This window comes from Haliotis cracherodii, unplaced genomic scaffold (assembly GCF_022045235.1).
Source record: "Haliotis cracherodii isolate W230 unplaced genomic scaffold, xgHalCrac1.p SCAF_1, whole genome shotgun sequence".
Taxonomy (NCBI): Eukaryota; Metazoa; Mollusca; class Gastropoda; order Lepetellida; family Haliotidae; genus Haliotis; species Haliotis cracherodii.
The window spans coordinates 7,532,872-7,548,848 of NW_027266264.1; the positions used below are offsets into that span (position 1 = coordinate 7,532,872).

The 15,977-nt window shown below is 38.4% G+C and overlaps 1 protein-coding gene across 1 annotated transcript in view; it reads left to right on the forward strand.

Annotated features, from left to right (window-relative positions):
• Window positions 1-15,977, forward strand: part of LOC139471922 (neurotrimin-like) — a 342,678-nt gene that overhangs the window by 77,960 nt on the left and 248,741 nt on the right. The window contains exon 2 of the mRNA XM_071254441.1: window positions 11,949-12,012. The gene's annotated coding sequence lies outside the window, so the exon portion shown is untranslated. The remainder of the gene's footprint in view (window positions 1-11,948; window positions 12,013-15,977) is intronic.

Here is a 15,977-nt window from a genome sequence, read left to right on the forward strand (position 1 = left end):
AATACTTGTCACTGATGCATCATATTTAGAAATGTCCTCCACATGTCTAGCATAAAACTTTCTGAAAGCTTTACTGAGGCCTTGAATGTCTTAACCTTGATCAAACAACTTCTGAGTCATATGATGCTCTTTGAAATCTTTGTAGAAAGAGCATGCTCGATTGTATCTCAAACGATGTGAAATCTAAACACCAAAGGCACCAATCCAATGTTGATTTGAATCTTTTACACAAAACATTTTTCAGTTTCAAAAAAGCGAAAATGTGGAATATGGCCAGCTAGACTTTCTTATATATGTCATCTAGACAATTAAGATATTCTAAAGTCCTGGTGCTCAATGTGATAACAAGATAGACAAGTAGGTAAGCTGGACCATCTCTCAAGCAGCCCGACCAGGTGACACATGCAAAGCGCAAAGACAATCAGAACTTCTCATGCATTAAAATGGACTGAAATAGTCTTAGTGTGTGAGTGAGTGAGTGAGTTTGGTTTAACACCGCTTTTAACAGTATTCCCGTTATATCGCTTCATGTCAGCTTAATGAGGGAGGAAAGCCTGAAGTGATGCAGGTCTCAGACGTTTACCACTTCGGTGAAACCCACGAGCACGGGAATGGTGCTGACAAACCTAGAAACATAACTGGGGCGATCCGGCATTCAAACCCACAATCATAGGTTTCTGGCATGCCCAAGGGACGCAACTCTGAACAGCGAATTGCAGTGCCTTAGATGACTGGGCTACCTGTGCCCCCAAATAGTCTTAGTGCAAGAGGGCCCTGGCTGACTGTCTTCATGCCGTGATGCTGAGATCGGTGGTCATGACAGAAGCTGCAGGATTATCAAGGGATGATGAAGACTTTGTAGGCTGATTCTAGTTGTGGTACTGCTCAAAAGGTGTCAGTGGGAAGCAAAATAGTAGCGCTGAATGTAATCAGTCCCAAGTTTGAGAGTTTGAATTGACATCAATGTAGACCATCTTCAGTTGTTTATTATGTCATGAATCAGTGGTGATGGATCACATACATTTTGTGGACCCTCTGGTTCACACATGACAGTCTGAGATTCTATTTTAGAATAGGGGGAGCCTAGTGGTTAAAACATTTGCTCATCGCCCTGAAGGCCTGGGTTCAACATGGGTAACATGTGTGCAACTATTTCTGGTGTGCCTTGCAGTGTAGTGCTTGAATATTGCTAAAAGCGATGTTAAACTCAACTAACTACTTTAGAATCAGTGTTTCTCCTGTTCATCTGTAAATTGTTATGTGACAATTTGTCCATGCATTTTCAGAGGCCTGTATGCTGTAGACGTGCCACAAGTCCCTTAGTTGGAAATAGATTTCCTAATTCAAGTTGACATAAGAATGCCTTAGTTTTGTAGTTGTATTTTATTTTTCTGATGAGCAGGACTTTGATACAAAGTTTTAAATAATTGCATTAAATGCCCCTGAATATTCAACGATGAGGACTTTAAAACATTCCCAATTTCAGACAAAATATAGCTTTTGTCGAGTTGTATTGAAAACCCCAGCCACATCCCAGCACACTTTGATGCCTACATTCTGATTTCTTTCTAGATGGGACCCATGAAGATCCAGGTTAGAATAGGTCTTCATCAACCCATGCATGCCGTAAGGCTGTGCTTGTCATAAGAGTTGACTAACGGTATCAGGTGGTCAGGCCGATGGTTGATGCACGTCATTGTATCCCATTTGTGTGGATCGATGCTCATGATGTCAATCACTGGATTGACTGGTCCAGTCATGATTATTTACAGACTGCCATCATACAGGTGCAATATTACTGAGTGCAGCGTTAAACAAAAAACAATCTTACAAATCTTTCTGGATGGATTTGCTATAATTAGGTCAAATCTAGTTTTCAATATAGGTCATGTTCAGACAGTCCAATTTGTCAAGAAGAGGATGGGAAAAAGGTGCTTGCTCATTGCAAAAATTGGATTGGTTTCTGAACAAAAAATATTATCAGTGATTGATGTGACAATTTGTTTCTGCTGAGCTCCGTGTGAACCGATAGGTGTTAACATAGAAGACTTAAGTTCATTGTGAACAGGAAGTAAGTCAGTGGTCATATGACCTTGGCTTAGTTTGGAGAATAACGTTGTCCTGGATGATAACAAAAAAGAAGAATTGTTAGGAGGTTTTTAAAGGTTATATTTCTAGTTCTTTAATTTCATGCATGGTGTGATTAGTTGGAATAGTTAAAGTCTATATGACAAATGAACCCCGACAAATTTGGCCTTAACAGATTGATTGTTTATCAAAATGGACAGAGGCTCTTTCAAAGAAAATGTGCATGGTTTTGTTGGCAGTTTTTGTTTCATGTAGGCCTACACTGAGATAGTTTTAACTGACATTAATGGTCTCAGAACAAGTGTCAGGAAAAGCCCAAATGTATGGATCTTTTTTGTTCAAAATATATACCAAAACAAAGAGATATGGGAGAGGGACGGTGCACACATCCATTAAATACCCACCTGCGTGCCAGTCTTCCACTGTATTCTTTGCAACTACTGCATCCACTGCATTCTCAACAAACACCACATTTTCAGCATTCACAACATTCACCACATTCACTAAAACGAGTACATTCATCATGCTTGTCGTATGAGGTGACTAACGGGATCGGATGGTCAGGCTCGCTGACTTGGTTGATGATGCATGTCATCGGTCCGAATTGCATGGATCGATGCTCATGATATCAATCACTGGATTGTCTGGCCCAGACTCAATTATTTACAGACCGCCATCATATAGCTGGAATATTGCTGAGTGCGGCGTAGACCAACCAACCAACCAACCAACCAACCAACCAACCAACCAACATTCATCCATTGCAATCATCACACCCACTGCTTTTGCTCCTTTCCATAAATCCACAATATCAAATATAACTTCACTATGTTCACTACATCATCTGCATGCTCTGCATTCACTGCATCCATTACATACAAAGGGACGCTCGGGTAGCCTAGTGGTTAAAGCGTTAGCTCGTCACGCTGAAGACCCAGGTTCGATTCCCAACATGGGTACAATGTGTGAAGCCCATTTCTGGTGTACCCTGCCGTGATATTACTGGAATATTGCTAAACCTTACTCACTCACTCACTCACTCATTACATACATTGCTCCCATTATGTCAACTGCATCATCTACTTCCTATGCATCAACAACATCAAGTGCAACAACATCCACTGCATCAACAGCATCAACAACATCCATGGCACCAACAACATCCACTGCATCAACAACTTCCACTACATCAACCACATCCACAGCATCAACAACATCCACTACACCATTACTTGGTACTGCATTGACTGCCTACACAAAATTTACTGCTTCAAAAGCTTTCACAGAAATCACAGCATCAATTAGAGTTTAAAGAAATTACTTTACCATATATTGCATTACCAAATCATAACTTCAGCCCAAATATCACTTAAGGATTAATTGTCTGGATTAATTTAATTACCCTTGTCATTGTCTGAGTATTTAGCTAAACGGCTCAAAGAGTATACCTCTTAGAACAAATAGAAAAATATCCAGACACATTATCGTGGATGCAGTCTTTTGAGGAGCAATGAATTACTAATAAAATTCAGATTATAACACATATCGAACTAGCAATACCCATAGCCTCGGCCTGTGGTTTGAAGGTCTAATGCATTTAGTGATTATTACCATGCAGACATCAAGTAAATAGCCTGATGAACTGCTATACTCCCAAGGAAATACTGGATCCAAGTGTTAACACTATCTTCCATTATCCTTGGTACAAAGATTGTATGGTTGACGTTCAAGGGGATATTTAACATGCAATTTATATATTCAACTACAACTAATTTGTATAAAGTTGATGTGATTTTGTCATGTTTCTTCAGTTGTGTGACTAAATCTAATGTGGCTAAATGCAGTTTGAAATCTTCAGAAAAAAATGGAATATGTTGATAAGAATATTTGATTGGTCAAATGAAGCTGGAAATGTATCAAATAAGCATTGAATCATGAAATCAAATACTTTCTTGCCAGACAATGAATTTGTTTGTTTGTTTAACACCACACTCATCAATATTCCTGCTTTATGATGGTAGTCTATAAATAATCAATTCTGGACCAGACAGTCCAGTGATTAACATCATGAGCGTTGATCCGTGCACGATGACATGTGTAGCAGGGCGTGGAGTCATCCCACAGATGACATCCTTACCTTGTCTGCTTGCTGACGGGGTTAACCTCTTTGGTCATGTGGACAAGGCATCCAACCTCGGTTCAGAAGGTCCGTGGTTCGAATCCCATCAGGGGACTCGGAAATTTTATGGCCGCTACATTGGCGCCCAATGTGGGGCTGAGCACGTTCATATCAAATTTGAGTAAAATAAGCCTCAGTACCCTACTATGCGGCCCGGGACGTGCCTTCTGTTGACGGGGGAGTATGTAGCAGGGCGTGGAGTCATCCCACAGATGACATCCTTACCTTGTCAGCTTGCTGACGGGGTTAACCTCTTTGGTCATGTGGACAAGGCATCCAACCTCGGTTCAGAAGGTCCGTGGTTCGAATCCCATCATGGGACTCGGAAATTTTATGGCCGCTACATTGGCGCCCAATGTGGGGCTGAGCACGTTCATATCAAATTTGAGTAAAATAAGCCTCAGTACCCTACTATGCGGCCCGGGACGTGCCTTCTGTTGACGGGGGAGTATGTAGCAGGGCGTGGAGTCATCCCACAGATGACATCCTTACCTTGTCAGCTTGCTGACGGGGGTTAACCTCTTTGGTCATGTGGACAAGGCATCCGACCTCGTTCAGAAGGTCCGTGGTTCGAATCCCATCATGGGACTCGGAAATTTTATGGCCGCTACACATGCATCAACCAGTCAGCAAGCCTGATCACCCGATCCTGTTTGTCGCCTTTTATGACAAGCATAGTCGCCTCTTTCGGTAAGCATAGGTTGCTGAAGACCTGTTGGAAATCCTATTCGATCAATTGATTGTCAACTACTCTTTGAAAGGAGTATGTGCAAAACACATTTCGCGATATGCTTATTTCCAAAAAGTACAAACATCGCCTATTTGAATAGGGGAAGATGTTGATGGTTGAAATTTTGTAAATTTTGTGTCTTATGCCATGGCCTGTAGTTGTTTTGTGTGAAATGATGCCAGATCTAACAGAGAATAGTCTGGCATGTCAGTCACTAGTCAAGATAGAGAAAAGATAAGTCACACACAAACTTTTTCATGCTTTGAATTGTTAGCTTGTTCTGGTGCAAAGAAACTTCCTGATGAATATGTTAGCTCTATTAGTGAGTACACACAAGCACTGCCCTGCATTGGAAACAATATTGTACCTAAAGTAATCTTGATATGCTACCTGTTACTGTTCTAATATAGAGAAGGTACAAGAGAAGTGATTGGAGTTAGATGTCATGTGGGGCAAACATTCTGTTGTAGACCTTAGAACTGTAGGAGTTGGAGAGCTTCACCTTGGAATTGTGTACAGAATGGGGTTTTGGAGGGATTGGGGTTGTGGACAGATTGGAGTTGTTGACTTTTCTGTGTTAGTTGTTTGACCTTGGAGTTTTGTAGATTGTGGAGTGAAATTGGGGCTTGGTGCGTAGTATATCTTGGGGGTTGTATCGCGCTTGGAGTTTAACACCTTGACCTTGGAATTGCGAAGACCTAAGTGTTTGGTGTTGTAGACGTTGCGGATGTGCATTTACCCTTTGACCTTGGCATATCACACCTTGACCATGGAGTTAGAGACTTTGGAGTTTTCGGCCTTGACTTTTGAGACCTTGAAGGTGCAGGCAAGATATACGTTTCATCCATTCCTTTTTCACACTAATGTATAAATGAGACAAGGTCTTATCATATACTATTTGATTACACGCAACATATACCCCATGACACATGAGGAAATTTTTTATTGGATTTGTTCAAATGAAGTCAGATAATTAAATGATGGCAAGTACTTGTTGTACTATGTTTATAGTACAAAGACACGAATACAGCGAGATTTATTCTCAATTTTATTTAATAGATTTACTTTTTTCAATTTGGCACAGAGTGCCAGTGGACACAATCAAATTACAGTTTCCATGATATATTGGGCAAGACAGATATGAAGTTAAATCTTTTTTAGACATACATGTAAGTCTCAGCCACCAAAATGGAACTCTAGGCCTCAGGGGATACCTTAGCAAGATGGTTATAACAAGAGCTGACATTATTATTTAATGGCCACAGTGACTTCTGCTGAATCTTCACCTTCCCTTTTGTTTTACCAGACTTATTCAGTGTGTCCCTATACTCATACGTTGGGATCCACAAATAACAATCCGACAGATCCAAAGGATGATTCTTGAGCAGTATCAGTCCTTAGTGCCTCTGTCTGTGTGATTCAGCCCAACTAGTGAGAATTAGATTGTGCAGTCTTCTTGGTGGTATGGAACTGTATCATGATGATGTGGATTGTTCTCTTGCTATCAATCACTAGTTTGCCTATCTCAGGCAGATATTATGTCGACTAACTAGAATTATGCTTAATATGGCATAAACAACATACATTCACTGTGGCATGTTTCACCATTTACTCATACAATTATTTATAACATGGCCAATTGTCACTGAAAACTGTCAGTTTTGTTATAGGCTGTGGTAATATGCTGCTGATGAATGCCATCAGAATTTGAAGACATGCAGATCATTTATCAGAAGCTTGTGATGAATACATATAGAATATACATAATTTCTATACATTCATTGAGCTATTTCTGTAATAAGAGCATGAACTAGTACTGTTTGTTACTTCAAACAAAGCTAATTAGGAATTTTGAGAGCTTGTATGTTTGTAACACAATCTTTTGGTTTGTTAGTGGAGTCTACTGGTCTTTGAGAAGCATTTCAGTCATTTAGGACATTTTAAAAGCAGAAGCAGTGTAGTACTACACATGTATTTAGCAGAAACAAAGGTAATTATGGATATAAAACACACTCAGTTGGAGACAGGTGAATTCCATCTAATCATCAGAAATTTGATCATGTGGAAGTTTATAATCAGACCTTCAGGTTGATGTTCGTATGTCTAATCCCTTCCAGAGATGCACATCAGTCTAAAATGCCTTCCCAGCAACCAGACTCCAATGTTTTCGAGAGACGGTTAGAGTCACCGAGAAACTACTGAGTTTGCGATTGGCCTTTTGAAGTTGGAGACTCGGTGGAGGCGTCACTTTTAGGTGCTGACATTTGGTCAAAAGAAGAGGATAATGATTCTATCGGTGGCGCAATAACTCAGTAATTGAACTGTCACTCCTTTGAACTCACTTTTCTTACTAAGTAGAGATGGAGTTGTAGGTTAGCGAGGAGTTATTGGACAACAATGGATTAAGCAGACATACTGGCATACTTTCCCAAAGCAGCCTGATGGAGCTGAGTAAGTTCAAATGACCTTCAAGAGGTTTGGCTGGTCACTTCAAAAATTTGTCTTAGTGGCAATTTGAACAAAGCAGTTGAGAAGCTCCATTTGGTCGGTGCCTTTGACTTGGTGGTTATGGCAACAAACACTTAATTTTGTATGCAAATAGTGTGAGAGGCGGGTGCTACTGGTAGGTCAGGGCATGCTTACACTTTTTTTGAACACCTGGTGTCATTTATATAGTTTACACCCAATTTTGCCTTGTATGCCCAATATTTCAGCAGATATTCGCTATTATAATCTGGCATGCTGTTTTGTATTCATTATGAACAGAGTATTTGGGCTGATTGTGATCATATGAGCCTAAGGTTTTCTTGGTGGATGTACCAGTGAGTTTTTAGTAAAGGTTTGGATGCTCAGTGCTTTTCTCACTTCAAAGGAAGTGTTTTTGGGGGCCAAAAATTTAGACAAACAGTTACCTTGTTTTAAGTGAGAAGGTGTAGTGGCTATGAAACTAATACTGTCACCTTGATTTTACAACATAGCCTAAGATATTTATAGCTCTTCTTATGCAGATCACAATAAGACATTTTATGTCCTTCTATGAAGATATGTCTTTGTTCTCTTGTTCACATGTCTTTGGACTTCACACTTGGTATATTGATCTGTTTTAGTTACAAAAATATGATTCCTACATTAAGACCTTGCTGTGAGAGCAATTTGGTAAAAAAACTACATAAAAAATATTTTGACATCACTATAAATATTAAGATGTTGATGGTAAAGTTTCAGATTATTAAACATTTTTTCACACCACTTACCAAAAGTAAGACATGAATTATTAACAACATTGTTTGCTATTCTTTTTAGGTAATAGACAATTGAAAAGTAAAAATAATGCATTATATATGAGGCTGCCAAGTATGAGACATGTCAAAGTGTTATGCATAATGGCATTTATGTGCTCGTTTCCTGCCGCACATTGTCCATGGCTGTGGCTGTATTTTCTTTCAACACCAAAAATCTTTTCTGATCTATTCAGTGTTTAATGGAATTTGCTTGCATTCTCTCTGTAGACTGAAGTTCATATTGTGTCAGAGGCATATGTGAATCAATACAAGTCTTTTGATAACTGGCTTCTTACATATACAAAGGTTTTACATATGTGGTTCATGATACCACTTTACTCATACAAATGGTAGAGAATGTGATCAATTTAGGCAGTTTCATTTCAGTAATTTCAAATTGTACTTTCAGCAGTTTTTATCAGATTTGAAACAATATAACCATTGGCTAAGGGATAGTGCAGAGGTATTGAAATAGCAATTGATCACCAGGGTCCACTTAAGTTTGAATCCAAGACATCCATTGTCTGTCCTCAACCTACCCAACATTTAGCAGTCCCTTGCAGAACTTTGTTACTTCTGGCTCTCTATTCTCCTGCCATGCTGTTGTGTTTTTTTGTTTCCGCTATATGACTCCGGGGTGTCATTAATCAAGCCTGAACCAGACAATCCAGTGATTGAAATCATGAGCATCGACCACACAATTGGGAAACAATGATGACAAGCAAGCAAAGTCATCGAGCCTGTCCATCCAATACATTTTGTTATGACAAGCATAGCTTGTTGGAGACCTATATTCTGAACTGAAATCCATACAGGTTGGCATGCTATTATGTATTGGAAATGTACTGAAAGGTGACGGTGATGACAGATGAACAGACAGATGTAATAGTGATGTTTGGAAGGTGAAGGAGTAGGACGAACTTAAGGAGTTAGAGAACAATGAAAGAATCAACACTGCTGAGAAGGAAAGGTGATGTGTCATGGATAGGGGATGGAAATTGAAAACGTTAACACCAGAGAATAATCAGTCTCCATTATGTGCCAAAAGAGATTTCACTGGGTGTAAAAGGCAAAATAGTGCTGACAATTGTATGAATGGATTACTGAAAATCTGTGACACCATGTGATGGGAAGAAGGGTAAGCATGTCCTGCTCTTCTAGTAGCGCCAGCCACTCACTAATTTCATAAAGAAGTAAGTGTTAGTTTGTTGCCTAATGCTGCATCTAGCAGTACTTCTGCCCGAGGATGGAGGCATGTGAACTGTAGAATAGGTCTACAGCATCCCATGCTTGCCATGAAAGGCAATTATATGCTTGTCGTAGGAGGTGACTAAAGGGATCGGTTGGTCAGGCTCGCTGACTTTGTTAATGCATGTCATCGCATCCCGATTGCGTGTATAAAAGCTCATGATGTCAATCACTTGATTGTCTGGTCTAGACTTGATTATTTACAGATCACCGTCATAAAGCTTGAATATTGCTGAGTGCGGTGTTAAACAACAAACAAACAAACAAACAAACAAGCATCTAAACAATTGAGTCAGTGAATGAGGGAACAGCTTAATATTCAGATGAAATGAATGATAATGTATGATGTATGGATTTATGTATGAATGGACACAAGAAGGATGAACATGGATAAGCATGTGATGAGAGACTGATAGACTTGTAGATGAACAGAAAGAAGACTGCAGAATCATACATGGATGACTAATATTGGGGTGTGGGTGGACTGATGAAGAATGATTGATACATGATGAAAGGGAAAAGAGAATGATGGCAGCAACAGGAAGAAGAATGTGGTAGGACATGGGGCATATGGTTGATAGGAAGAAGGATGGTGAATGAATGTACATATGGATTGAAAGGTAGAAATATGCATACAAGGTTGGACTAAGAATGACAGACAAACAGAAGGACGAATGATGGACAGAAAATTCCTGTCATATGTTGTATGAAGAGTCATGGATGGAAAGAATGAGAAAGTTGAAGGGTAACTGGATATATTAAAATGTAAAAAGAAAATTGTGGCATGGTGGGAAAAGTAAAACAATTTGAGAAAGAAATCAGATATGTAAACTTAAGAAGAAAGTGTAAGCACCAATAGGCGATTAGAAGGTGGTGGAAAACTCTCAAATACAGGTGCCCAAATCAGATGCCTTTTGATTTATTACATGAAAACAGGCATTCTAGAATGTGATACTTTTGTAGCTTTTACTGCAAAAACCCTCTGTTGTAAACAGCGAAGATAATATTGTATATGTATGACTCATAGAATAAATAAACACAGTCTGGTGCCAGTAATCATGTGAATATTAGGAATATATATCATACTCATTGTCGGTGTAACTGTGCATGACTTATCATAAACATACTTGATACACACTGGTGATTGGTGAATCAGTCAACGCACGGTCCTGATTCCTCCCAACTTGTGGTGTGATGTAGCAGATCTGGGGAGGAATCGCACACACTTTTATAGTATATATAGCTATAATCTACGCTTAACAAATATTGGCGTCACAGGTCTGAATAACATTGTGAATCCCTGCAAAAGCTATCATCTACTGTTTTCAGAATTATTTTGTTTTATCTTCGGTTTTGTAGTTTTTTAAAGATATATGTCTGAACAATATTGCTGTCTAGAATGTCTGGGCAGTCTGCTATTTAAACGATAGGATTTTTAAACTGTTATAGAGTCGGTATAAAAAATAATTCCGTATAAAATGATCACATAATAGCCAAAGAGCTTCATACCTTAGAGACATTATTTTAGAAAAATGAAAAGCAACAACCTTCTTTTGTACAATTGTGCTGGATAGATATTGTTGGAAACAGATAAATACATCAATTCATGGAAATATTTACAAAGTCTGACATCATTGAATATTTATTTGACTTGAAATATATATTCTCAATATTGTCATTTAATCCTTAATGTGTATGTTAATCACCTCATGCCAAGGTCACCCTTATAGGAACATTTTGCTTTCTATTGGAATCTATATATGCAGATGTATCAGGCAAAATCAATTATTGGATATTATTGACCAAAGTGGCTTTAATGGTCGCCCTGTTACTGTTTAAGAGGAAATACCTCCCGCCACCCTCACATGCCGTGCCTGCTGGAGCAGAAAAAATCTTTGCTTTTTTTCCCTCAATGCCTCTGATCCAAATTTGAGCATAGATTCATTGAACAGAGAATGGATGCAAAGTGCAAGGTCTAGAATAGGAATCAATTTTTGATTTCTCTCTCACAAAGGTGAGTGCAATTTCTAAGAATACATGTGTGTGAGTCTCAAACGGACCAAAGCGTGTGGATAGAAGTGATGATAGAATATCGGAGTGTATTCAGTTGCCGATTTAATCTCCTTCTTTGTCCCCCACAGTCCTCCAGACCATGAAATCAGGATCGTAGAGAAATGACAATCAGTACCTCATTGCGAGATAATGAGAGAGGTAGAACCATCATGGATGGATGTGATCTCTGCGTTGTCAGCACATTAAGTGGAGCTGTTTGATGGGATGGATTTGTACGTAAATGAAGGACTCTCCAACTGGATTTTCTCTGTGTGTCAGATTTCTTGTAAAAGTTTTCTAATTGATTTGTTAAGACTAGCAGGATTTCTTTGAAGACTGTATTCCTAAAGAATTAAATTGTTTCTTGCAGATAAGGCTTCTTGTGAAGTTGGTTTGACCTGGATTACCATTATTGCTGCTTTTCTGATTGCAAGGTAAGATTCACTGCATTTTCATACACTTTGCTGTTGTAATTGGTTTTAAGGGAAGAACTCATTTTGATTTACAGTCTTTATTTTATCTTTAGTGAACAGTAACAGTGATAAGCTCAGTATGCTTACCTCCTGACCTGCAATGATGATGATGATGATGATGATGATGAAATGATGAAATGATAACAGCAATGATTTAATTATTGCTTCTGTTGGAAACAGTTTAATACAAGTCTCATAACAGCGTTATATCATTTCCAATTGTCCCTGGTTAGACTTTCATTTGGCTGTTGGGGCAGAACATTGGTTAAAAAAATAAGGATTACTTGCCTGGAGGTTTTGAAAAAGTTTATGATGGTTCTTGGACAAAGGGTGAATCTAAATCCACTTTACAGTTGCCCAATGCTTTTTATTTCCCTCAGCACCATGCCAACCACTGATGGCTTGCTTCACTGCCAACACAAACCAAATACTTGGCAGCATGGGTTACATGCCTCGCCCCAGTGTCTCATGAGCCCACTGGAGAGTGAGATATTATACATGCTATCTGCACCATACCATTGATTCATTCATCACATATTAAAATGGATGTTCTGAATTCTGAAGGGAACACAGCAACAAAAAAGGATTTGTTTTGTTGGAGGGGTTTCAAATTTTGAATTCTGAACTTCAATGGAGGTTAACCATTTTGAATTTGTATCTTAACTGTGTAGGGAAAGGTAGGAGTGGTGGGGTCTTATGATGAATTCTCATTTTCTGTGCGTGTGTATCATATTGTGTGTGTAAATGTGTATTTCAATAATATGGAGAGATTTCTTTTAGGTTTTTATGTGATTTCCATATTTTTTGCATAATATATACAGGCATGAATTTAATTAATGCCACATTCAAATGTGTTTGTGTACATTGGCAATGGTAATAACCCCTGACATTGTGTATCATCTTAAACTAACAATATGTCTCAACAATTGCTTTGTTTTCCAAGTCCAAGTATTCCTGAAGGTAAATTCTGTTGTGTTATCAGTGACAGACTCCAATCCATTTGGCTCTGATCTAGCAATCCTGATGACATAGAAAGTATGCCATTTTGTGTTTAATGCATATGTCGTTAATTCAGCCACAAAGGAAAAAAACATGTCCAAGGAGATAAATATCTTAATTCTATTTACCTTTACTGCCTGCATGGAAGAATGGAACTATAACCAGTGTTTGCTTGTTCTGTGGGATCAAGAGCTTTAAGGTATAGATCCAAATCACAAAGTTACTCTGAACACATTTGTATTTGAGCAAGGAAAAAAAGCGTTGCTGACCAAGTTTTGGAAGTGATCCTGAAAAGAATATTTTTCTCACCGATACTTGAAGATTTGAAAATGACTTCATGATATCAAAGGAGTGAATTAAACATGAAAACAAACTAACAGAGTTGGAAAAGCATCACCTTAAAAAATATTTCTAGTACCATGTTACCGCAGATATCTACAGTGTATATGTATGATAAGCCCTATGAAAAAGACTTGATATTTAGCATTAGATATAATCTTTTTTAATATTTGTAATGGTGATATAAGCTGAGGTCACTTAGTGAGAATTAGCCAGTGCATGTGTCTGATGTTATTGATTATATGAAAAGACATTGTTATCAGGATCATTACCATCAGCGTCCTTTATCACCAAATCTGCAGACATGATGATGCCCTCCCGTATTGATGGGTCAGGCTGACTTCCTGGAAGCAGTGCCAGGGGATGTGACCTCCGACTGAGCTTAGTTCCTGCAACTGTCTAACTGATTCCAATGTTTTAGTCGATTGACATGGTGGTGTGGATTATTGTATACATCTTTAGATAACTTTACATTTGTTTTGTCACACATATACCTTTTACTTTGTAAAAACTGAAAACTTACAGCCAACGAATAAAACACTGTTGCTCACCTGTCTGTCAGGGTAACGTTACCATGTGGGTACAATGCCAATTCAGTTTTGAATTCAGTTTTGAGGGATATGCATTCACTCACTTTGTTCCTTATCCTTGTCCTTGAAAGGGGCGGTCGGGTAGCCTAGTGGTTAAAGCCCTCGCTCGTCACGCTGAAGACCCAGGGTTCGATTCCCGACATGGGTACAATGTGTGAAGCCCATTTCTGGTGTCCCCCGCCGTGATATTGCTTGAATATTGCTAAAAGCGGCGTAAAACCATATTCACTCACTCACTCACTTGTCCTTGAAAACTCTGCATCACATCTTCAGTAACTATATATGATTGACAAGGATCAGCTGTAACTGCATTAATTAATTTTATATATTTACTGAAAATACAGAAGGGATGAAGTATCATAAGTGTGCTTCTATTTATCATTTATATGATACTTCTGGAAACTTTCATGATGAAGCTCTATGAACACACAATGACATTTAGAAGGTGGTTAAATGTAACAAATGTTTTATTTGGGTTAACACTTACTTAGGAAAGTGCACATTCAAGTACATTTTTGGTGTTTCGATTCAAACCCAAACTGCCAGAGTGAGGCACCTAATAGCCAGCACACAAAGTCTGCGATCTAACTCACTCAGCCTCCAAGGCTTCCACAAGATGACGGAGTCTGGTAGTCTAGATCACATTATATGTGTACCCCTCTGACAAGTGTAAATTGGCACTGCTTCCATGGCCGAAAGCTATGAACACACAATGCCATTTTGAAAGTGGTCAAATGTAACAAATGCTATATTTGGGATAACAGTTTCTTAGTAAAGTACAGATTCTAGTATGGATGGACGCAATCCACGAAAAGTGCTAGAATCTTTACTTTACTAAGAAAGTATTATCCCAGATATAACATTTGTTACATGTGATAAACTAGAGGAAGGTGTTTGTGTGTGGGAGGAGCTGAGATGGGGCTGCAACCATCTTTTTCTCCAATATGGCAGACTGGAATGTTCTTATACTTGATTGTCACCATTAGGTTAGTTTTGTGCATAGCCTCAGAAATCAAAATTTTGAAAGAATGGAAAATAATGTAATGCAGAAAGAAATATGTCTCACCCCATTGTATATATACAGAACCAACACTGAAACGTTGTGTATCGTAAATGTAACTGTTTTGTATTTCAACAATGTTACACAATATTACATGTATTTTTGCAGCATAAGAAATACATTTAAAATTTGAAATTGCTTACATATTTGTCAATGTCAATATCAGCTGAAGATATTTGATTGTCAGTGCTGACAGCACATTTTGTTAAGTGAGCTACATTGCCGTGGCACTATTTCACACATGTATTTCTAGTGCAGTCTGGACTGAGCTTTTACTTGTTATTGAACTTTACTGGGACATGAACCTTTTTCATGTGACATATTTGATATTTGAATTCTAGAATCTATATCAAATTTCCATGTAATCTTTAACAATGCAGAGAAGTTGTATTACATTGAACTTTACGTGAACTTAAGAAATGTATTGTTTTAAAGAGTATCATGAAAACACAATTGCCAATATGGTAGAATTTGTCCCTATGTCCGTGTGTGAAATAGCTGACTCATGATTTGCAATTTGGGTTTTCTTTATTTATACCTTCGTAGAATCAAATTTCCAGAAAAATAAACTGTTGCATATGCAAGCTTGTGAAATTGAAAACTTGCTAGTAACACTTAAGGCTAGCTATCACACTTGACCAGAAATATTTTGAGGTTATTTGGCACACAGCCCTATGTATATATAAACAGACTGCAATTCAAATGAGGTTGTTCCACTGTAAGTCTTGGCTTAATATGTGTCAGCATACACCAACATCATGGATCAAATGCGTACCAGGCAAACTTGTAGTTGATAGCATGAGTAACATTCAGTGTCTGAAACACAGACATCTTACCCTCAGAAGTCAGCACATTGAGTACTGGTGTATATCTTAGTCGTTCATAGTGATAAAGTAAGTGAGTGAGTGAATTTTTACGCCGCTTTTAGCAATATTCCA